Source organism: Canis lupus, chromosome 4 (assembly GCF_003254725.2).
Source record: "Canis lupus dingo isolate Sandy chromosome 4, ASM325472v2, whole genome shotgun sequence".
Classification (NCBI taxonomy): Eukaryota; Metazoa; Chordata; class Mammalia; order Carnivora; family Canidae; genus Canis; species Canis lupus.
This window is the reverse complement of record NC_064246.1, coordinates 54118706-54143704: the sequence shown is the minus strand read 5'-3', so window position 1 is coordinate 54143704 and position 24999 is coordinate 54118706. Positions and strand designations below refer to the sequence as shown.

The window sequence follows — 24999 nt, the reverse complement described above, 5'->3', positions numbered from 1 at the left end:
CTTAATGTAACAAAACCTTAGATGAGGAGGTCAGATTTGTGGTTGTCAGGGGTTAGATGTGGTGGAGGGAGAGAGTGGGTGGAAGATGTCTGGGATTCTAAAAGGATAACATGAGTATGTTCTGTGTTGATGGTGGTGGTGGTATTTGCATGAATTTATGTGACAAAGTTGCATGGAGCTAAATACACATGCAAATGCACATAAAATTTGAGAAATCTGAATAGGGCTGATGCGTTATATTAATATGTCTTCTATTTTGTAATACTATAGCTCAGTGAACTGTTACTTTCAGGGAAAATTGAGTAAAGGTTATGTGGGATCTCTGTAATACTTCTTATAGCTGTATATGTGAATCTGTAATTATCTTAAAACATTTTGCAGCTTTATTAACATAGTATTGATATATATGTATGTAAGTTTGAGGTAAACAATATAATGATTTGCTACAGATAAATACTGTGAAATGATTACTACAATAAGGTTATTTCATACTTTAACAGCACTCACATAATTATCATTTGTGTATAGTGTGTGGTGGAAACATTAAAAATTTACTTTCCTAACAACTTTCCAGTATATAACACAGTGTTGTTAATTATAACTACCCTACTGTACATAGATTTCTAGAACTTATCCATCTTATAGCTCAATGTTTGTATCCTTTGACCAATATTTTCTCATTTTGCATCACCTCTCAGCCCTGGTAACCACCATTCTACTTTATTTATGAATTTGACTTTTTAAGATCCTATATAAAAGTGGTATCATACAGTAGTTGTCTTTGGTTTATTTCACTTAGTGTAATTTCATCAGGGGCAATGCATGTTGTCATAAATGGCAGGATTTAATTTTTATGGCTGAATAATATTCCACTGTGTGTACTTAATACATTTCCTTTAATAATTCACCTGTCAGTAGACATCTAGGTTGTTTTCATATCTTGGCTTTCATGAATAACTCTGTATTGAACACTGGGAGTGCAGCTATCTCTTCAAGATAGTGATTTCATTTTCTTTGCATCTATTCTCAGAAGTAGAATTGCTTAATCATGTAGTAGGTCTATTTTTAATTTTTGAGGAATCCCCATTACTGTTTTTTACCATGTGTATGCCATTCTACATCCCCATCAACAGTGTACCAGAGTTCCCTTTTCTCTAAAGCCTTGTCAACATTTTTTTGCCTCTTGTCTTCTTGATAATGGCCATAAAATAAGATGTTGAAGTAAAAGAAGAGCCAGCTAGGGTGAGGAGGGTATTCATGTAGGAAGGTTGCCCAGTGCAGGGTGTCAGAATCAAGTAAGCCATGGAGGACATTGAATAGAAAGACTGCCTCACATGTGGTTTCAGGGCCTGAGAAGATGAGAAAGAAGTCTCTATTGGCCAGGGACAGAGATGGCTCTGTACACGAATCAGAGCCTAAGAGGCAAAAGGAGGGTATGTAAAGTAGAAGCAAGGTGAGAAGGTTGTTCCCATGAAGGAGATGGCTGGGTGTGGTAAGCAAGGTAAGGAAGGTTCACACAGGTGGCCTTACATGTGGGAAGGGTGAAGGTAGTCCATGAGAAGATGTCAGAACTTGAGCAGGATGAGGACTATGTCCATGCAAAGGGACTGCCTGGCATGGGACGTGAAGCCCTAGCGAGGTGAAGAGTGTGTCTTTGTGAGAGGGTGGCTTGGAATTGGAAATCTTGTGAGGAAGACTTCCATGTAGTATAGTGGTATATGCCAAGTAAGGTAGGAGACTGGGCAACCAGCAGCTAGGTGTAGTGTGAGGATGTCATCCACATGGGGGAGAAAGCTGGGGCAGTGATGGAATATTGGTTACAATCAGGAAAATTGTCAAAGAAGTGAATATATTAAGGATAATAAGAACTAGATTTTTTTACTGCTGAAGACAGGACTTAAAAATAAGGAAAAGGAGAACATTAAAATGAACCCATTGGTATTGTATTAGGATTGGAAGTAATACTATAATTTATGCCATATTTATAAATAAATATGTATTTCCTATTTCTGTCTCCTGAGATGGCCAAGAAGCAGACAGCCCAATAGCTCTAGACACACATATCACCCAGCTCTTGGCTCCTGCATATGGTTCCTTGCTAGAAAGAACTAGGGCTGCCTGAAGAGATGGCTGATTCTAAGCCTAGAGCAAGGAAAGCATAAGATGAGCCTTAAGCATCTTGCTTTGCAATAAAGCAGGCAGGTGCTCAAATAATGATGGTAGAATGCTGAAAACACACAGAGGCCAAATCACAGGGTCTTCCAGAGGCCAGCTCAAAGAGGCTTGTACTGAATAAATCTGGGACAGTAGTATCAACAGAATAAATGACCATAATGGGTTATAACTCATTGAATAAAAACGCACACACACAAGTGAGCCCATACTGATACAAATGAGTAAATTGCTAAATTTGATGTATAGTGAGGAAGAGAATATTTACGTTGCTTCACAGTATCTCCTCCTAAACTACGTACTGACTTTAAAATGTCATTTTTCAGTGTAGAAGCCTGGCGGAAGCCACCCTAATTAAGTCAGCCAAGAACCAAAATTAGTAATGGGATGAATCAAAATTGTGTGCCACCCAGTAGAATACAATAAGAACAGAGCATCTCTTCTGTGATATTACTGCCAAAGACGCAGATCTTAATCTAACGAAGAGAAAGTGTCAGACAAACCCAAATTGAAGAATATAGTCTTCAAAACATTCTGAAAGTCAAGTAAAACATTGAGGCACTCTTTCAGTTTGAGGGATACTAAAGACACATGCTACAAAAGGCTTTTTGGAACAATTGGAACAGTTGGAGAAACTAGAATCTGAGGATTAAATGATAGAAATGTATCAATATTAATTTACTGAAGTAATAGAGTAGTGTGTAGCAAATATACAGTGAAGTACTCCACAGTCATGGGTTATTGCATTGGCAACTTTACCTCCAAATGGTTGTGTTGTGTTTTTTTTTAAGTTATTTTCCCCATATTTGTAATATTTCTTCAATTTTGAGATTTTTAAATCTTACATAGGTAAGAAACGTAAAAGATGCAGAAATACTCAGGATGATCTTAATAGCTCATTCTCTCTCTCTCTCTCTCTTTTTAAGATTTTATTTATTTATTCATGAGAGACACACAGAGAGAGGCAGAGAAATAGGCTCCATGCAGGGAGCCCAATGCAGGACTCGATCCTGGGACCCCAGGATCACACCCTGGGCTGAAGGCAGGTGCTCAACTGATAAGCCACCCAGGTGTCCCTTAATAGCTCATTCTTAGATATTAAGAGTTATAAATATTAGCATGAAACAAAATTTTTGTGCTTTGTAGTTGTGAACCTGTGACATAATCTCTCTTAAACTGTTAAGGAAAATTTCTTGTTTTTCTTCACATGTGCTTTTTTCAAGTTTTTATTTAAATTTATTAAATTTAAATTCCAGCTGGTTAACATACAGTGTAATCTTAGTTTCAGGTGTAGGATTTAGTGATTCAGCACGTAGGTCTAACACCCTGTGCTCAGCAAAAGTGTCCTCCTCCATACCCATCACCCATTTAAACCATCCCCTCGCCCACCTCCCCTCCAGTAACCCTCAGTTTGTTTTCTATAGTTAAGAGTCTGTTTTCTGGTTTACCTTTCTCTTTTTTTCCCATGTTCATCTGTTTTGTTTCTTAAATTCCACATATGAGTGAAATCCTATGGTATTTGTTTTTCTGACTTATTTTGCTTAGCATAATACTCTCTGGCTCTATCCATGTCATTGCAAGTGGCAAGATTTCATTCTTTTTGATGAATAAGTAATATTCCATGGCATGTATATGTGTGTGTGTGTATACATGTGTGTGTATACACACATCACTTCTTATCCATTCATCAGCTGATGAATGTTTAGGCTCTTTCCATAATCTGGCTGTTGTTGATAATGCTGCTATAAACATTGGGGTGCATTTATTCCTTCAGATCAGTATTTTGTATATTCTTTGGGTATATCCAGTTGTGCAATTGCTGAATTGTAGGATAGCTCTTTTTTTTTTTTAACTTTTTGAGGAACTTACATTCTGTTTTCCAGAGCAGCTAAACCAGTTTGTATTCTACAATTGGCAGAATTTTTTTATAATAAATTTATTTTTTTATTGGTGTTCAATTTGCCAACATACAGAATAACACCCAGTGCTCATCCTGTCAAGTGCCCCCCTCAGTGCCCGTCACCCATTCACCCCCACCCCCCACCCTCCTCCCCTTCCACCACCCCTAGTTCATTTCCCAGAGTTAGGAGTCTTTATGTTCTGTCTCCCTTTCTGATATTTCCTACCCATTTCTTCTCCCTTCCCTTCTATTCCCTTTCACTATTATTTATATTCCCCAAATGAATGAGAACATATAATGTTTGTCCTTCTCCGATTGACTCATTTCACTCAGCATAATACCCTCCAGTTCCATCCACGTTGAAGCAAATGGTGGGTATTTGTCGTTTCTAATAGCTGAGTAATATTCCATTGTATACATAAACCACATCTTCTTTATCCATTCATCTTTCGATGGACACTGAGGCTCCTTCCACAGTTTGGCTATTGTGGACATTGCTGCTATAAACATCAGGGTGCAGGTGTCCCGGCATTTCGTTGCATCTGTATCTTTGGGGTAAATCCCCAGCAGTGCAATTGCTGGGTCGTAGGGCAGGTCTATTTTTAACTCTTTGAGGAACCTCCACACAGTTTTCCAGAGTGGCTGCACCAGTTCACATTCCCACCAACAGTGCAAGAGGGTTCCCCTTTCTCCACATCCTCTCCAACATTTGTGGTTTCCTGCCTTGTTAATTTTCCCCATTCTCACTGGTGTGAGGTGGGATCTCATTGTGGTTTTGATTTGTATTTCCCTGATGGCAAGTGATGCGGAGCATTTTCTCATGTGCTTGTTGGCCATGTCTGTCTTCCTCTGCGAGATTTCTGTTCATGTCTTTTGCCCATTTCATGATTGGATTGTTTGTTTCTTTGCTGTTGAGTTTAATAAGTTCTTTATAGATTTTGGAAACTAGCCCTTTATCTGATACGTCGTTTACAAATATCCTCTCCCATTCTGTAGGTTGTCTTTTAGTTTTGTTGACTGTATCCTTTGCTGTGCAAAAGCTTCTTATCTTGATGAAGTCCCAATAGTTCATTTTTGCTTTTGTTTCTTTTGCGTTTGTGGATGTATCTTGCAAGAAGTTACTATGGCCGAGTTCAAAAAGGGTGTTGCCTGTGTTCTCCTCTAGGATTTTGATGGAATCTTGTCTCACATTTAGATCTTTCATCCATTTTGAGTTTATCTTTGTGTATGGTGAAAGAGAGTGGTCTAGTTTCATTCTTCTGCATGTGGATGTCCAATTTTCCCAGCACCATTTATTGAAGAGACTGTCTTTCTTCCAGTGGATAATCTTTCCTCCTTTATCGAATATTAGTTGACCATAAAGTTGAGGGTCCACTTCTGGGTTCTCTATTCTGTTCCATTTCTCTATGTGTCTGTTTTTGTGCCAGTACCACACTGTCTTGATGACCACAGCTTTGTAGCACAACCTGAAATCTGGCATTGTGATGCCCCCAGCTATGGTTTTCTTTTTTAAAATTCCCCTGGCTATTCGGGGTCTTTTCTGATTCCACACAAATCTTAAAATAATTTGTTCTCTCTGAAGAAAATTTTAATCATAGTATGAGAAGTAGTCTAAGGAAGCACAATGTACCCATTATCTGACTTCAACAGTTATAACCACATGGACAATCTTATTTCATCTAATCCTCCTCTTTCACCCAAGAGAATTATTTAAAAGCAAATCCAGACATCATATCACCAGCAAATATTCTGTTGTACATCTCTATATAGTAATGTCTCATATATTTTCCAAGTAACCATAATACAACTACCACACTTTAAATGTAAGGTTGGTAATTTCTCAGTATATTCAAGTACACAGTGTTAAAATTTCTTCATTTGTTGCATAAATGAACATTACAGCTGCCTTGTTCAAAATAATCAAGGTCCACATACTACTCTTGCTTGGTATATTACTTAGATATTTAATCTGTAACCATTTCCTCTTTATTTTTTTGAAAGGTGATTTGTTGTGTTCTAGAATTTTTCACCTTCTAGATTTTTATGGTTTCATCTCCATAATGTTTCTTAATGTGCTTATTGTGAAAGTGGTTCATGTATATTTTATTGCTCTATGTTAGAAGTTAGATAATGTCTGGTTGTCTGGGTATCTTTTGCTAAAATTAGCCATCAGGTTTTTATATTATCAGTTCAATCTCTCCATTTTAGACTCCTCATAAGGTTTTCCCCTTATGGTTTTATAAGCCATTATTATTTTTAAATATTTATTCATTTATTTATTTATTTATTTGAGAGAGAGAGATAGTGCATGGGGAGGAGGAGAAGGAAAAAGAGGGAGTGACAAGCATACTACTTAAACATGGAGCTCAACTCGGGGTTTGATCTCATGACCCTGAGATCATTACCTGAGCTGAAATCAGAAATCAGAAGCTTGACCAGCTGGGCCACCCAGGTGCCCCATATAAGCCATCATTATTACCTGGCTCTATTATTTCAATAGGAAATGCAAAATAGTGGCTTTCAAATATATCACTTCTCATTCATTTATTAGCTGAGATTTTTCTCTAAAGAATAACTTTTTTTTGAACAACTATTTGATTACCCTAAGGTGTCATTCAGACAAAGAATAAATATTTGACTTTCCCTTTATGGATCATCATCAGATTTTTAAAAAATAATGTAATTATAAAATATTTGTTACAATTGATGAAAATATACTAGAAGACTATACTAGCTTAAAGTAAATACCAGAGAGAAGACTATGAAAGATTTCTTGATGTCTTTTATTTTTTTATTTTTATGGACTTACTATCTCATTAGCTAGCCTCCCAATATATAGCCATGCTCCTCTCACCCTTCCCCTTCCTTGATGTTAGCACCTGACTATCACTCTTACTAGGGATATGTTGGTGAACCAAATCCGTGTCCTCCATCAGCTTTCAAGAAAAGCATGGGTACATGTATTCTCTAAGTTAAATATTTAAGGCTTTATTAATGTGGGACAAAATGGATATTGAACAGTGTGAAGCTTGGGGAAAAATGCAAATCACTCATACAATCACAGTGACAGGATTCAGATTATGTTTATATCTGATACATTTAAATGGTGGCTGCCTTTCCAACCTGCCAAATTTCTAGCTTTTTATTCTGAATTGTGGTTTGTCTCTATTGTCTGAGAAAAAAAAAAACAAAACAAAAAAACATTGAAGGATTATCAGCTTATCACTGTTACAGAGATGACCTGTCCACTAAACATAATTCATGCCCATCACCAAAATCGCTCTTAATGTTTCTGTGATCTAAATATTTCATGTTGTTTACATTTGTTTGCTTTGCTTCCACAGAGTACTCCCTAGTCAGCTGTGCTTGCATAAAATCAGCACATTTTCATCTCTGCCTCATAGACAGTGGCAGCAGACTGATGTTTGCGAGGGAAAAGAACTCTAACAGAGTAAAAATCTGTTGGAAAAAAATCAATAGTTTGTTTTCTGTTTGGGAAAAAATAGGGTTATGGATTTTTTTCCCCAGTAACACACAATATTGATGGGTTCCATTAAAGCCCATGAGAAATTTGATTTTTAATGGAGTTGTTCTTTCACATATGCTGAGCAGATTGATTTAGGAAGTTGTTATTCACACCAACTCAGGGCAAGTGTGGGAATGCAAACAAGGGATATGCTAAAGCTAAGAGAACTTTTTCAAACCCACGTGCAAAGGATATAGTATCACTATATTCCAGTATGCTTAAATATGTGAAGATATATTTAAAATAGTTTTGTTTAAAAGAGAATGTCTTTTTTTGTGTGCTTTATTTGAGCTGATAGGATAGTAAAATGCCACGATATAATTCAGCATATCTTTTTGTAAAAATGGCTTTGAACATTCCAGGAGTTTCAGCGTGCCCCAGACCCCAGAAACGCTGAGAATAGCATCCAATCCCTGGATATCGCCTGCTCACATCTTAGTAATGACCACTTTAGGCCTAAAACATATAATTAAGCTCGAGTACTGAGCATCTCAATGAAGGATATTGCTAAGTAACCAGTCTGCAACCTACTTAATTAGCATAAACAAAAAAAGCACCACTTAGACCCACAGTCCTGGGGCACCAGTGGGTCCCTTTTCATTTGAAGCACTTCATGAGCAATTTTGAAAAGAAGAAGGGATAATGAAGATGATTACCCTGTTGCCCTGTTAGCCACACATTCTAGTCTTCATGGTAAGTTAGGACTGGAATGAACAAGAAATTAGAGGATCACATTATCCTTCTTTCATATGAATTCTGAAAGTCATGAATTGTTAAGTAGATTTATTCAAGATATAATAAGCATACTGTGGGGGCCTAATCATTAGAAGTCATTTCTCAGTTCCTACTTGACCTTCCTGGGGTCCTTGAAACTCACAGTAACACTCAAGGTAAAGGGGGCCCCTGACTTGAGTCAATAAGCAAAGTTTTCCAAAATTTCCTGAAAGAGAATTTTTCGCAAAATAGATTACAGTTAACATGCATTCAATAATTTATTTATTTATTTATTTTTATTATTTATTTATTTATTTTTTTAATTTATTTTTATTGGTATTCAATTTACCAACATACAGAATAACCCCCAGTGCCCATCACCCATTCATTCCCACCCCCTGCCCTCTTCCCCTTCTACCATCCCTAGTTCGCTTCCCAGGGTTAGCAGTCTTTACGTTCTGTCTCCCTTTCTGATATTTCCCACACATTTCTTCTCCCTTCCCTTATATTCCCTTTCACTATTATTTATATTCCCCAAATGAATGAGAACATATAATGTTTGTCCTTCTCCGACTGGCTTACTTCACTCAGCATAATACCCTCCAGTTCCATCCACGTTGAAGCAAATGGTGGGTATTTGTCGTTTCTAATAGCTGAGTAATATTCCATTGTATACATAAACCACATCTTCTTTATCCATTCATCTTTCGATGGACACTGAGGCTGCTTCCACAGTTTGGCAAGTGCCTGCCTTTGGCTCAGGTCATGATCTCAGGGTCCTGGGATTGAGCCCTACATCCCTACATCAGGCTCCCTGCTGAGTGGGGAGTCTGCTTCTCTCCCTTGAACCACTCCTTGGTTCACAATAGCTTGGCTATTGTGGCCATTGCTGCTATAAACATTGGGGTGCAGGTGTCCCAGCGTTTCATTGCATCTGTATCTTTGGGGTAAATCCCCAACAGTGCAATTGCTGGGTCGTAGGGCAGGTCTATTTTTAACTCTTTGAAGAACCTCCACACAGTTTTCCAGAGTGGCTGCACCAGTTCACATTCCCAGCATTCAATAATTTAATAGTAGCTCTTAATACCTACTAAGTGACCTTCATAAAAGGTGCATGCAGCAGGTGCTTGTCCTCATGAGGTTTACATTCTTGTTGGAACTGGACAGAAAATAATCAGTGTCTTGTGATAAGAAGAATGAATTGGTGGCATGACAGAGAATGATAGGCTTGGAAGAAGTTTTTTTTTTTTTTTAAGGGTTTTTAATATTAAAAAAAATTTAAAAGACTTTATTTATTTGAGAGAGAGAGAGCACCAGGGGTTAGGAGTGGTTCAAGGGAGAGAAGCAGACTCCCCACTCAGCAGGGAGCCTGATGTAGGGATGTAGGGCTCAATCCCAGGACCCTGAGATCATGACCTGAGCCAAAGGCAGGCACTTGCCAAACTGTGGAAGGAGCCTCGGTGTCCATTGAAAGATGAATGGATAAAGAAGATGTGGTTTATGTATACAATGGAATATTACTCAGCCATTAGAAACGACAAATACCCACCATTTGCTTCCACGTGGATGGAACTGGAGAGTATTATGCTGAGTGAAGTAAGTCAGTCGGAGAAGGACAAACATTATATGTTCTCATTCATTTGGGGAATATAAATAATAGTGAAAGGGAATATAAGGGAAGGGAGAAGAATATCAGAAAGGGAGATAGAACATAAAGACTCCTAACTCTGGGAAACGAACTAGGGGTGGTGGAAAGGGAGGAGGGCGACGGGTGGGGGTGAATGGGTGACGGGCACTGAGGGGGGCACTTGACGGGATGAGCACTGGGTGTTATTCTGTATGTTGGTAAATTGAACACCAATAAAAAATAAATTTATTAAAAAAAAAAACAAAGGCAGACACTTAGCTGACAGCCACCTAGGTGCCCTTATTATGGATTTTTAAACAGGGAATTGAAGCAGTCGGTTTTACTCATTTTCAAGAATCATTTTAGCCTTTGAGTAGAGAAATAATTTTAGGAGAATAAGCAGAAACTAGGAAGACTAGTTAAGAGGGTATTGCAATCATTTCAGCAGGAGATATGGTGCCTTAGACTGGGTGATTTCAAGGATGCTAGGGAAGAGGGAAAAAGAGGGACCCTGCCTGTATGCTAAATGCAACAGGATTAGCTGATCTAGGAAAAGGAAGGAATTAAAATGATTGTTAGGCTTCTAGCATAGACAACTTGGTACATGATGGCACTACCCATGCAATAAAAATACCCAAAGGGAGGTTAGTAATTTAAAATAGAAATTTGGAAGCAATTAACCTTTACATTTTTAGTGCTGTACTTTTTCCCTGGTTCTCACATGGAATCCTTTCTAAAGCAGAAATTGATTGATTCATTCATACTTATTGAGTACCTACAATGCTTTGTGCCTCAATAGACCCTGGGGATCCAGCCCCTCCTTCGTGGAGGAAGTGGACATTAGACAAATAGCTACACTAATAAAACCATAATTGTAAGCTGAAATACGTGTCCTGAAGGAACAGAACATGGTTTTCTGGGAGTCTGTAATAAATAAACCTGCCAGATGCAGGGGTAAAGTGGGCATGTTGGAATGGCTTCCCTGAGGAAGTATCTTTTGAGCTCAGTTCTAAAGGGTAAGAGTTAAGTAGAATAAAGTGTGTAGTATAGTGTAGGTGCAGGGGCATCCGTGTGTGTATGTAAGAGAGACAGAGACAGAAAAAAGAGAGAATGTGAGTAGGATGGGTAGGACTGGAATATTCCAGGTAGAGGGACCAGAATCTGCTAAGACCCTTTGGCCTAAAGGAAGTATGACTTCCAGAAATTAAAACCTAGGTCTGTGAAATGCAGAGAGTAAGAGAAAAGTACAGGAGGAACCTCAGGAGAAGTAGAAATTAACTCATTTTGAGCTTTGTAAGGACAGTAATAGATATTTAGGATTCATCAAGCCCCCAACATGTAAAAGATGACCCAGGTCGCTGGGTGGAAAATGAATTGGAATGTGGCTGGGAGATCAGTGAGGACACAGTGGAAGGCCTTGGGTAGAGGATGAAGATGGAGGAGACAAGGGTGGGAGCAGATGAGAAGGGGAGGAGCCACTTTGAAAGGTCCTGGGATGACACAAAGGTAGGGCTGGTGGCTTGGCAAAGCCACCGTTCGAAGTGATCCAGTCTTCATGTGAAATAGAAGGTAAGAAGTTGCAGCTCACCAGTTCTTTAAGCCTGGAAGGAGACCAGGTCTGGAGAAGGGAGACATCAGTATTTTTAAGACTTAGTGAATTCTAAGGTACATTTGAGACATTGAATCAAAATTTTGAAAATCTTTGGGTATGTATGCTCAGAGTGCAGATAGAGCTCCTGGGTGCACCCATGTGGATAAGTAAAAATCGCAGCTTTGGGTGTGAATGGTAACATACAAACTGTCAGGAGAAAGGATGCTCAGACTCAGCCTCTGGGAGCTTTCACATTCATGATTGAATTGGGGGTGGGGTGGGGAATGTGTGATGGTAAGAAGGAAGGATGGACAGAGAAATAAGAAATGAATAGCCGAAAAAAAAAAAAAAAAGAAAGAAATGAGTAGCCAACTAGAAATCATGGAAAAAGGGATGAGAGCGTTTCAATTAAGGAAAAAGGGTAGCAGCATCAGATGCCCTTGAGAGGAAGTCAGGCAGGATGAGGACTGAAAAATACATTAGAGTAGCAGCAAGTCAATGCCAGTTTTGATCGAAATGGATACCAGGTTGCAGTACAGTAATAATCCTGCTTCTCTGGTTGGTACTGAGCGAATTTCTAGAACCTTTGATGTTCCCTATGTTCTGAGCCTAGAAGTTCAAGACAGACAAATCATACAAGGCAAAAAACTTTGGATCTTATAGTGGAAGACTTGAATTCAAGTCCTGGTGTTTTATTTATCAACTGTGTGATCTTGCACAAGTAATTCTCTCTTCTAGCCTCAATAATGAATGTAGTTCTGTAGGAATTAGTATAAAAACTGCTTCATAAAGCTATTACAAAAATAGAGGAGGTATCTCACTGTTTGGTTCATGCAAAGAACATAATCAATTGAAGATATAGAGATGCACATTTTTCCAAATTCTCTAAAAAACACATTAATACTCTTTTAATCAGAGAAAAACCAGAATTATAAGGTTATTTTTAGGAAGGAAATGTATAACAAAATATACGTGTGACATATACAACTGTCTGCTTGGTAAGAAACATTTCCTGGCCAAGTGCCCATCCAGGTTTTAAATTGCATGCCTATAGATGTTACACATTTAAAAATGATAAGATTAAGAACCATTTTATATGATGTGGTTATCTCTAGGCTCTTCTGGAATTTTGTAACTCTAATGCACGTTGAAGCTTTGATTCATTCTCCTGCTTGAATATTCTTATATGACCATGAAAATCAACAGTGTCAATTTGAATTTCCTCTTTTTCTTTTGAATTTACTTGAAAGTCAGACATAATTTATGAAGAAACTGAAGACTACCTTTGTCACCACTGTTATTTCTCAGACAGTGAGGGACCTTTATATAATGAAATTTGATGTTTATACAAAGGATGTGATAGATCTTAGGATAAATATGGAAAAGGTGCAAACCTCACAAGGACCACAGAGAAAATTAATGATGTATAAATCCAATATATAAAATACAGTATATAAATAATAAATATAAAATCCAATACATAAAACTCCAAATAATTTGCTTTACCCAGGGTCAGGGAGCATAGAAAGAATATTCTGGACTGAGATTGGGTGTCCAGATCCTGTCCTCCTACTAATGAGCTATGAGACCCAGAACAAAATTCTCACTGCTCCAGTTCTATTTGCTGGGGGAGGGGAGGGGGGGAGAAGGAAGATAAATAAGATAAAGTAAAAATAAAAAATAAAAGGGGCTTAACCAGTGTTCATTTTGTCTGTAAAATTCACCAACTCTATGATTCTGTACAAAACCTAGAAATCTCTTTAAGGCTCTTTAAGGAAGACTCAAGTGTGTTTTAATGTTTGTTTACAGATTATTAACTGTCTGACATAGAACTGGAAGTTGTGAGTTAGCGATCAGGGAAAATTAAAACTCTTTTTGTTTGCAGTCAATTCCAACAGAAAATGAATCCAGACAGAAAATAAAGCATATCTGAAATTACCAAGTAAGTCAATGGGGAAGTAATGGTAATAAAGAGACAACTAAATATCTTGTTGCTCTTTTTATAGACACTTAACCAAGAGCTTGAAAACAGGCATTGCTCTGGAGAGAGTTTAATGATTTCTTTTGCTTTAGTTTATTGAATTTAGCTTAATGTTATGTTCTACGAAATTACTCTTATCGCAGAAAACTTAGGTTAAAATGTTATTAAAATATAAACCCATTTTATATTAATAAACTTTTAGTATAAATTGGAAAAGCAAATCATTAAAGGATCTCTTAATGACTTAAAAAAGCAACCACGTGTCACATTTTTTTCTTTGTTTCTTTCTTCTATATAGTTTGTATTTGTGTATTGTAGGCAGCAACATTACACTTTTTTTTCCTCTCTCTTCCAGTGCCCAAAGCAGATCTAGAAACATTGTGGTTGAATAACAATTGATTTTATTTATTTTTTTAAGAAGATTTTGTTTATTTGAGAGAGAGGACAGGAGCAGAAGCAGAGGGAGAATCAGGCCTCCCTGCTGAGCAGAGAGTCCTATGAAAGGCTGGATCCCAGAACTCTGGGATCCTGCCATGAGCCAAAGGCAGAGGCTTAACCAATTGAGCCACTGAGGTGCCCCTTTATTGCTTTTAGAGGGGAAAACCATTTTTGTATGCAAAGGAATGTGAAGAAGATGTTAATAGATGTTTTGGTCTTTCCCCTAGACCTCTTTTATTCTCAGAGGTAACTATTTATCGGTTGGAAGTGAGTCTTTTCAGACCTTTTGCTATAGGTTTTTTTTTTATTTTTTTTATTTTTTTTAGCTCAGTACTGTGTATCCAACTTATCCAGTAAGATTTACCTTATTCTGTTTATACTATTCCCCACTATCCTTAAACCGTAGTTGTTTTAACCTCACTTTTCGGTAAGATCTGTGTTTGAAAATGACCTTAAGTTTAGACAAAAAGTTAGTGACCTTGTTTTGCTTCAGAATTCTAGTTTGTAATAGAGCTCCCCTATGACCCAGCAATTGCACTGCTGGGGATTTACCCCAAAGATACAGATGCAATGAAACGCCGGGACACCTGCACCTCAATGTTTATAGCAGCAATGTCCACAATAGCCAAACTGTGGAGGAAGCCTCGGTGTCCATCAAAAGATGAATGGATAAAGGAGATGTGGTCTATATATGCAATGGAATATTAATCAGCCATTAGAAACGACGAATACCCACCATTTGCTTCAACGTGAATGGAACTGGAGGGTATTATGCGGAGTGAAGTAAGTCAATCAGAGAAGGACAAACATTACATGGTTTCATTCATTTGGGGAATGTAAAAAATGATGAAAGGGAATAAAGGGGAAAGGAGAGAAAATGAGTGGGAAATATCAGTGAGGGTGACAAAACATGAGAGACTTCTAACTCTGGGAAATGAACGAGGGGTAGTGGAAGGGGAGGTGGACTGGGGGATGGGGAGGTGGACTGGGGTATGGGGTGACTGAGGGGGGCACTTGACGGGATGAGCACTGGGTGTTATGCTATATATTAGCAAATTGAACTCCAATTTAAAAATATACCAAAAAAAAAAAAAAGAAAAGTAAAAGGTAATAAAAGCTATGAACCTTCAAAAAAAAAAGAATTCTAGTTTGTATATGTTTATGTATATTAATGTTACATTCATTTTTATATTAGTATTTTGGATCCAGTAATGCAAATATGTGGATGGGAGTGAGTAAATAATGCAGAATGTTGCACAGAGGCTGCTATGGACCTCCAAATATTTTGTTCTTTTTAAAAACAAGTAGTAAAGAGAACTTTAATTGTGAAGAAAATCTGAGGCTAAATTATACATGCTGGCAAATGGAAATTACTTTTTGGACTGTTCTAGTTATTGGTATTATAATGCACTGAGTATTCAAACTTTTCTTCTAAAGAACCCCTAATGCAAAGGAAAGCAATAGGGGACCCCATGAGGCTCAAACTTAGCCTCAAGCAGTCTGCCAACAAGCAGGAAATTTCTTTGAAGTCTGGTATTTTATCTTAAATATTCATGCAAAGTCTTAGTTTAATAAAAAAAAAAAAGAGGTGTTTTAAATTACATAATATCTAGTAAATTTGACACTGCTGGAAGATGCAGCATGTTTATCCTGTGGCTTTGAATACCCGCTCCCATGCTGCTACATGCCCTTGGAGTCCTTGAGCCCTAGTTAGGCACAGATACCACATACTCTCTTAGAAGGTGCTCAGATGAGAAGTACCTGGGAAAATCACTAATACCTAGTCTTTTCAAATAGAACGTCCTTATAATGCATTAAAACCTTATTTTCCCACATACCTTTGTCAAGGATTTATTCTTGGAAAGTAGCAGGAACCCACACGACTGACTTTGTTATCTCACAGTATTGATGTCAGAGAGTAGAGTTGGATCAGGAAAGGGTACAGAATCATGACTTAGGTTCTGTGCCTTTCTGAGCCTGACTCCTTGTCTTTCCTCTGAGCATACAGCACATACTTTGCTGGCTATCACCTAGTATGTGAGACCTCCCCACACCTTCTATAGTAATGTGCCCTCTATTCAAATAACAAGAGAAACAAACAAGCATTTTTCTTTTTTTTAAGATTTTATTTACTCATGAAAGACACAGAGAGAGCCAGAGACATAGAAAGAAGCAGGCTCCTTGCGGGGCGGGGGGGGGGGGGCGCAGCCTGATGCAGGACTTGATCCCAGGACCCCAGCATCATGACCTGAGCCAAAGGCAGACACTCAATGACTGAGCTGTCCAGATGCCCCTAAACTAGCATTTTTCAATCCCAGTTTTACATACTCAAACAAGACATTTTCTGTCCAAATCTGTCCCCTGTTATGGGGATCCTTGAATGGGGGGTGAAAATTCAAAACAAAAGAATTGCATAAATGAGAAAGGTATTTTCAGCATATTTCCACTCTCTTATATTTGACTCCATTGCCTCCTATTGTTGTAGAACTTCCCACCATCCACATTACTTAGTTTGAACACCTAAAGTATCTAATGCCTAGTAAATTCATTGAAAACATGTCTGGCCTGTGTTATATGATTCAGGTTGCTCAGGTCACAGAAACTGCATTTAGTCAGCTACCCTTGGTTAAAAAAGAAAAAAACGGCATAACCCACCTGTCCTCTAGCTGATAGTGAGGTTCAGTATGGGGTTCTGAATGCACTTCTGCAATAATTATGATTTATACTTGAACAACTTGCTCAAGAGCAGACTTATCAATGTTTTCCCTAACTCCAAAAGAACCTACCCTTTCTTCAAATGGTTAAACTATAAAAAGCAAGATCAATGAGTCATTCTGCAAGTAAAATAATAGCCATCTTACTAAACTCTTCTATGATTTTCAAGGAATTGTTTCTAAATATATTCGAGAAGGGAGAGGTCTGTGTAAACTATCCTATTATCTGCAAGTCATACAAGTTTACATTCTTTTCATTCTTTTTTTAATCTTTAGTTTATTATAATGGCTGAGAACCCAATATCACTATTGAGTAATACACTGATGTTTGGCATGTGTGCCTCATTCCTGATTTTAAAGGCAAGGTGTCAAACATTTAACTATTGATGGCAATGTTTGTTCTAATTACTTTTTAATAGATGCTGTTTATCAGGTTAAGGAATTTTCCTTTTTTTTTTTTTAAAGATTTTATTTATGTATTCATGAGAGACATACAGAGAGAGAGGCAGAGACACAGGCAGAGGGAGAAGCAGGCTCCATGGAGGGAGCCTGATGTGGGACTCGATCCCGGGACTCCAGGATCACACCCTGAGCCGAAGGCAGATGGACGCTTAACTGCTGAGCCACCCAGGTGTCCCAGGAACTTTTTCCTAATTAGAAACAGCATAAATTATTTTTTTTTGTTTTTCCCCTAAATATATGTTAAATTCTGTCATTTTTTGGTATCAGATAAATATAGGAATTATTTTCTTTTAATCTGATATTGTTTTACAAAGTATTTGTGAATTTTCTCTTATTGAGCCATTCCTGCACAGCCTGGAGAAAACCAGTTTTAGTGTGGTTATTATATTGTACTGATGGGTTCATTATAGTAAGCTATTTCAAAAGAATTTAAAATAAATATGTATTAGTTAGTATAAAGAACCTCTAATGTTGCTTATAATATTTTTCTATTTGAAAAAAAAATATTTTTCTATTTGGTGTCAGACTCACACTGATTGTTTCTCCTTTTCTGTTCATTGGAAACATATGTGTGAAATTTGGATCTGTTTCCTGATATTTCAATAGTACTCATCTGTGAAATCACTGATTGTGTTTGTTTTCAGGAAGTAGAAGTGGGTTATTAAATTGCAATGAATTATTTTTCTAGACATTTCATTTAGGTTTTCAAAATTATTGACCAGTTATGGGTGGTACTCTCTTTACCTTCACAACTCTGTTTTTCTGTTGTTATATCATTTTCATCCATAATGATTTTTATTTATGTTTTCTTTTTCCTTGGCCCTTTTTCAGTCTCACCTCCTCAGGACACTGTGGTTTCTATCATCATAGATTAGTTTTTCTTGTATTTAAATTTTCTACAAATGGAACCATACAGTATATGCTCATTTATGTCTTACTTCTCTCACTTAACCTGATGTCTTGGACAAAAACACGGATTTGTTGCTGCTATCACTTGTTTTTTTCCTTAAATATCTAGTATCATTCTATTTTATAGGTATATGAGGCATTGTTTATCTTCTCTCCTATTGATGGATATTTAGGTTGTTTTTAGTTCTGAGCAATTTTGAAGGAGGTTGCTATAAACTTATTTTATAGCATTTTGGTAGACATACCTTTTCATTTCTTTTGTTTAAATATCCAAGAGTGAAATGACTGGGTCAGAGGGTAGATATATCCTTAAATTTTTAACAGTGGTTCTCAGGATTTTGTCCACAGATTCCTGGGGAGCATAAAACTATTGCAGGGGTTTCACAAGGTCAAAGCATTTTTGTGATAATAATAACATGGTGTTTACCTTTTTTATTGAGTTGACATTTACAGTAAGGATGCAGAAAAGCAGTATTGGGTAAAAATGAATGAAGCCTTAGTCACAGTATTACTATACTGTTCTCTACCAAACATTCAGTACAGCAGTTTCAATTAAGACAGTCCTTGATGAATCAGTAAAAATTATTAATTTTATTAAATCTCTACTTTTGTGTATTCATCTTTTTAATAATTTGTATAATGGAATGGGTATTACAAAAAGGCACTTCGGCATACTGAAGTAGGCCAGTTTGCTCAAGGAAACATAGTTGTACAATTGTTTGAGTTACAAGCTGAACTAGCTGCTTTTTTCATGGAGCATCATTTGTTATTGACACACAAACTGATTGTTCAGTCTTGTATACTCTGCAGACATTTTTGTGTAAATGAACTAAATACACCTGTCACTTTAAGGAAAATTACTAAGTTTGTTGTTAGTGATGAAATTGGAAGTTTCAAGCAAAAATTGGAATCAGAAAATTAGAATTTCGAAAAACATGTATTAGTCACAATGAGCTTAACAACTTCTCAGGATTACGCTCTTTTCTGATGAAATTGGGGGTAATATTAACAAATGTAATATCAAAAGATAGTATAATGAAATGAGTCAACATTTGGAAGATCCATATAGTTCGGAAGACCAGTGTTTTCCAAACGGTCCCTGCCTGGTGTTAGAAAATCATACATGAGATAAAGATGAATCTATAGTACCAGATAGACGGATGGATTTTAATGTAACTGAGTACAAAGAGTTTATTGATGTGATTTGATTCTACTTCCAAAAATCTACAACTGGATGTTGGTTTAGTAACAACAAAATACCCATAATTATCTGAAAAGGGTTATTAAAATGGTCCTTTCTTTTCCAACTGACTTTCTGCGTAAGGCACAATTTCCTTCATATACTTCAACTTAAATAATATTAAGAGAATGTAGAGAAAGATAAAAGAATCCAGCTCTACTCATAAGCCAGATTTTAAGAGATTTATAATAATGTAAAACTTTTACTTTTTGTTTTGACAAATACTGTCATTTATCATTAAAGATATTACATATATTGTCATGTTTAAGTGCATTACTAAGGAAATATTTAAAAATTTTATCTGTTATAATTTCTAATATAGTAACTTTTGATTTATAAGTAATATATAAACAAAGGCTCTTTGAGCTTATTAATAACTAAGAAAGTAAAGGGATCCTGACTAAAAATTTTGAGAACCAATGTTTTATAAGAAACTACCCAACTAGTCTTCAGTATGATTATACCATTTTCTATTCTTACTGGCAGTTTCTGTTTCTGTTCTTTATATGTTCCTCCAACATTCGCTATTTTTCTTTAAAAAAAAAAAAAAAAAACAACATTCTGGTGGTGTGAAGTCTTATCTTAATTCAGTTTCAGTTTGGTTTTCTCTGATTGCTAATGACGGTGAGCATCTTTTCACGACTAATAGCCATTCCTGTATCTTTTATACTTTGTATATTCAAAATTTTGCCTATCATTTTATTGGATTAGTCATTTTATTGTTTTGTACAGTTTTATATATATTCGGGACATAAATTTTTCTTTAGATGTATCCTATAAATGTGTTTTTTTTCCTATTCTATATTTTATTCGTTTTCTTAATGATCTCTTTTGAGGAGCAATATTTTTAAATTTGATTAAATCTAATGTGTCATTTTTTTTAATGGTTTCTCTTTGTCTACTGCAAATGTATTGTTTATTTTCTCTAAAAGCTTTCTGGTTCTGGATTTACTGAATTAACTTTTTATGTATGGAGCAAGATAAGGGACAATGATGCGTTTTTGTTTTTGTTTTTTTTTAATATGGCTATCCAAGTTTTCTAGCAATAGATAAACTTTTCTTACTGAATTGATGGCAATTTCTGTTGCTTAAGTCTGTTCTTTATTTTTGTATGCAGCTATTTTATATTAATACCACATGGTCTTGTGTATTATGGCCTTTTAACAAGTTTTGAAATCAGCCTAAGTCCTCTCAATTTATTCCTTTTTAAAGACTGTTTGGTTATCCAATACTATTTGCATTTGTAAAGTAATTTTTGAATAGTTTTATTTAGTTTACCAGATAGCTTTCAGGGATTTTGATAAAGATAGCATTGAATCTATATTCCAACTTAAGGAGAGTGACACCTTAAAGATTGAGTGTTGCAAATGATGAACTTTTATTTTCATAGCCATTTTTAGGTATTTTTGCTTTTATTCAGCAGTATTTAATAAATTTCAGTGTAAACTTCTTGTATATATTTTGCTAATTTATCACAAGGCCTTTGATTATTTTGGTGTTATTGTAAATATTTTAGTTTGATTTCCAAATGCTCATTGTTGGTAAATATTGATATTCTAAGCTATAAGAATGATAAATTTGCTTATTAGTTGAAGTAGATTGTAAATTCTTTTTGGATAGTTTTATAATCATATTATCAGTAAACAACCAACAGTTCAACTGCTTTTTAAAAAAAAAAATATTTTATTTACTTATTCATGAGAGACACAGAGAGAGAGGCAGAGAAACAGGCAGAGGGAGTGCGGGACTTGATCTCGGGACTCCAGGATTATGCCATGGGCGGAAGGCAGGCCCTAAACCGCTGAGCCACCCAGGGATCCCCCACTTTTCTAAACTTTTTAAAAATTTCTTTTACTTGCCTTATTCCATGATCTAGAAGTGCCAGTAATATTTTAAATAGAGAACAAAATATGAAATATAAGCTACAACATGCTGTTCTCATGAAATGCTTTGTACTATGTTTTTTTGACCTTTTAAAATGGTATGAAGATATTAAAATATTCTAAATCCAAAAAATAAAAATTAAAATAAATTAAAATAAATAAGTATTCTAATCCTATTCAACACCTAGCTCTGTTACTATGTGTGCACACTTCAGTAAGTCAAAGGCTTTATTAATCTTGATTTTCTCATAAATACAATAACACTTGATTGTGTAGAGCTAAGTTAGTAACAGGTGACTTGACACTTGGTTAATCACCTATTAAGTGATAGTTTCTTCAATAAATGTAACTCTATCTTGTTTCATATTAAGTCTTTGTGGTTTTGCCATTGTGGAAACCTCACCATTCTTCCTATTCCAAGGCTTCTCTTAAGATCCCTTAAACTAGAAGCCTGGTTTTCTTTTTGGCCATAAAATGTTTTAAAATTGTTTCTTTATTCTGAAGCCTTCAATCTTACCCTAAATATCTGAAGATAGTTATAAGTTATCACCAACAGAAGGGCAAACAAAAACATAAAACTCATTTGGCAGAAGGATTGGCCTCTGTACCTAATATATCTCCATCCAGAGGCATAGCTGTAGCTTCCCTCTGTGGGCACATAGAGAGGCACCCTACACCATGATGCTGGATACTCTGATGCTCCTGTCCCCTCTGCCTTTGCTAGCCCCAACCAAGGCCAGATCCAGAGACCATACTTGACATAAACCTCTGGAAGAATGTAACTATATCTTCATAAAGTTGTAGGTATCCCGATATAGTCTCCATCAAGTAAATTGATAAAACCTAATGCATATGATAAAATTTAATTCTGCCAAATTTTACCAAGGCAAATTTAAAAGTTCACATTAGAGTTGGATCTTTTAACCTGTCTTTTCCATATTTTTACTTAGGGATTATTGAAATTCACAATCTTATTAAGAAAAACAAGACAATAGTACCACTGAAGATCATCAAAAGATCGTACATTATAAGTTAGCTGGTAGTGTTACTGAACCTAAGTTTGGTTGCCATCGCTTTAAAGATCCGTTACACAAGAATTTTTGATTGGAAAGGAATTTGAGCTTTATTTAGGAGACCGGCTACCTGGGGAGAAGGTAAACTCTTGTCCAAATGTCAACTCCCAGGTTTTGGTGTGGCCAGAAGCTTTAGAAGCGGTTTAGAGCAGTTAATCAGCAAAGGGAGTGCAGTGGCCTGCAACATTTCTCCATCATGTGCAGACTAGATGTTGCCAGCTGAAACGTTGTATCAGTGCTCAAGAGGTGTGCAAAGGGGTTTGGTTCTTGTCCTGTGATGTACGGGAAGACTTCTTTCTGCACAGGAGGGCCAGGTCTATAGATTTACAAAGGGAGGTCAGTTAAATCATTTGTGTGACCCAAAAAAAAGAAGAAAAAAACCCATATTGCTAAAAAACATTAGTGGGCTATTCAGAAAGCTGAGGGGGCTTCAAATAGACTCACTGGCTTCTGTGGCCTGGGGAAGTTCTGGTCCCTCTTTAAGGCCAGTGGTCTGTAAATATCAAAGAAAGTGAACTAGTTCTGCTACAGATCAAGGGACTTAGGTCAGCAAGTAAAGATCGTGTTCACTTGAAGCAGGTTAACCCTTGGTACCGGCTGGAGTACTGTTACTATTGGTATCTTGAAGGTTGTCAAGTGCCAACCTTGAGAGTGGAAACCCTTCCTCCCCTATAAGGTTGAGAGATCTCTCTGTGGTCACCTAATTATTTGTGGAGGCCAGAATAGGATGAAGACTTCTCAAGCATACAATGTGTTTGCTGAAAATAAGACTTGGTACCCTAGAGCCAGAGGAGCTGGGTTGAATCTCCAGTGCTCCACTTAGTAGTTGTATAATGCAAAGATCACTACTCCCTGTCCCAAAGCCTCAGTGTTCTCATCTGTACAATAGGGACAGTGACAATACCTTCTAGAGTAGGGCTGTGGGAAGAACTAAGTCATTTTGTGGAGTGAAAGCATTTTATAAAGCCCCTGGAACTCAATAAATGTTAGTTATTGTTAGTTTGGATCCACAATCACCTAATGATGGGAAAGACCATGATCCTTTCTCCATACTGCGTTTATCAAAGCAAAAACCAAAAGCACAAACAGAAAACACTGGTGCTCCTTCTTCTTAATATCAGCCTAACACAAGCAATATTCAAATAAGTTAGATTTAAACATGCTGCCTCCATCATTGGCATTGATAAACTAGCTTAAGCTAAAATAAGTCATTTCTCATGGAGGTACTTTATGGAAAGAAGGAGACCATTTCCACTCCTTTCAAGTGACTCCATACATGTAAACACCTACTCTAACTGGCATCCTTATGAAAAGTCTATGGCTAACAGCTTTTTGAGGAAAATATTTCTAGTTCCAGCATGTTATTAGAGAACATCAAGGGTCGGGAGGTTGTAGACCTGCCAGAGAAAGCTCTCAGCACTTAGGCCTGAGATTCTGTGACCTTTTTATGGTGGGAAAAGGATTGCCATGCTGCCATCCTGTCAGGGGAAGCCTTTGAGCTTATGGAGACAAAAGGGGGTTGGCCTAGACTTTTGTTTTGGTCTTACCAGATGCCAGGCAAAAATCATAATCTGTTTGAGGCAGGACTCTCTTATCCTGGGATCTGTGGGCTGGCCTGGGCAGGGAGGAAGCGGTGTTTTAAAATTATATATAAATATGTGTGTGCATTTGTATTTCACTGGCATGGTAGGTACCTTTTATCAAATACTTGAAGTAGTCCCTGATTCCAGAGTATTAAAAAATACTATTTTGGAGTGTCCTTTAGCATAAAAATAAGAGACATATATATAAGTGTGTGTGATGTCAAGGAGAACAGTCCTTGGAAGCTATTTTGGTAAATAGACCATGATCCATGGGGCATGTTCCAGAGAACATGATGGATTCCTGTTCTTCCCTTCCTCACAGTCTAAAGTTAGCTTGATTTTTGCAACTGTGGCTCAGGGAAATTCTGTAACAGGTGCAGTGGGTAAGCCAATGAGCTGCAATGTTTTCCAGATAGCTTATGCCCAGGCAAAACACCATCACTACATATGATTTATGGCAACTTTTGATTTGAATTTATGACTGAAAGAGAAAGGATGAGATCCAGGGTAAAAGTTTTGTTTTCCTTTTTTTAGCAAAAGCAAAATTCCACTTGTCTTGGCATTTGCCAGTCAAATCCAAAGATGAGCTCCCCATGTAATGGCATCCATAAGAAAAGCACAGGCACTTACCAGTTCCAAAGCTCAGGAATACCTCAGATCCTGGCTTTTTGCTAAAGACAGTATATTTCTGTTAGCAGTAGGATGCTTCCTTGCTTGCTTGTTTTTAATGTTCAAGAGTCAAGGGGGACTTAATGCCAGTTGCCTTTTAGATTGGGGAAAATTAAACTGTGAACCAGAGACTATTTTTGTAAATAAAACTTTGTTTTTGTTTTAAACACAGCTATATCCATTTATTTGTTGTCTCTGGCTACTTTTGAGCATGATAATGGTGATGTTAATGTTGCAAAGAGATGATAGAGCCCACAAAGCCAAAAAAAATTTAGTGTGGGGCCCTTTGAAGAAAAATAGTTTGCTGGCCCCTGCTTTAGAGAGTGAAAGATTGTCCTAGAGAACTTGAATATTTTCTTTCCTTAAACCTTTTGAGGATGAGTTTCTCCAGTTTCTCCATTTGGAAGATTGGCAAAAATGGGGCCATTGAGAAGGGTATCGGGGTGGGGGCAGCTAGTGAAGACAGGAGGACACAGGGTCATTTATTAGTTGCCCATATACATTGTTCAGAATGACA

General features: G+C 36.9%; 1 protein-coding gene across 1 annotated transcript in view; it reads left to right on the top strand.

Moving 5' to 3' along the window:
• Positions 1–24999, top strand: part of SGCD (sarcoglycan delta) — a 917058-nt gene that overhangs the window by 468735 nt on the left and 423324 nt on the right. The window lies entirely within an intron of this gene.